An 825-nucleotide genomic window follows, 5' to 3' on the forward strand; every position below is an offset into this window, starting at 1 on the left:
GGTGTCCTTTGGCTTGGCGGCGACCCGGCGACCCGGCGCGGTCGCCGGCGGTAGGCGCGGTGGTGGTGCTGTCCTTGGCAGCAGGGCGGCGTGGTGGCGTGCGGTGGCTGGCGGCGCATCCCCGGCCCAGATCTAGGCCTTCCCGGCCTTATCTGGGTCCTAGCGGGCCGGTCCCTGGCATGGCTTCGTCGTCATCTGTGTGGTGAGGCGGAGGAGCGGCTCGGACGGGGGGCGGCGATGCCGATGGCGTGCCAGCTGCAGCGCGATGGCGGGAGCTGTCCGGGAATGGAGTTCCCGGCCGGGCCTGTGGGCACATGGGCCTGGTAGGCTCCTGCTTGTGTGTCCGGTCGGCTACCGTCGTTGACGGCGGAGGTTGTGCCCTCCCGCGTGCCGACGGTGCTACGGCCCCTAGTCCCGGCTCCTATTCCTTGTCGTGCAGGCCTCACCTCGTGGTGCCGTGGTGAGACGGCGTGGAGGCTTCTTGACCATGGTGGCGCAAGATGGTGGTCGGTTTGGTGGCAGGCTCCGGAGCACCCGAGGTGAAGGTTGGGATCGGGGGAAACCCCTGTGGGCCTGTCCGACAACGACGCGGCGATGCCAGTGGGTGCCGCCGGACCTTCCTGGAGGGCGTCCGGGGCGACCCTTCCTCTCGCCTCGTCGTGTACCGGGGGAAACCCTTGGCAGCAGCGTCGTCCTCGTCGCGGTCCTTCTTGGAGGTGCTGATTGGTACCGGTGCTTCGGAGCCTTGGAGCTTGGTGGGAGATCTTCGGTGGGCGCAGTGGTCGTGAAGCTTCTCCGTTTCCGTCGAACCGCCGTTGTCGGTAT

Source organism: Triticum dicoccoides, chromosome 4A (assembly GCF_002162155.2).
Source record: "Triticum dicoccoides isolate Atlit2015 ecotype Zavitan chromosome 4A, WEW_v2.0, whole genome shotgun sequence".
NCBI classification, from domain to species: domain Eukaryota; kingdom Viridiplantae; phylum Streptophyta; class Magnoliopsida; order Poales; family Poaceae; genus Triticum; species Triticum dicoccoides.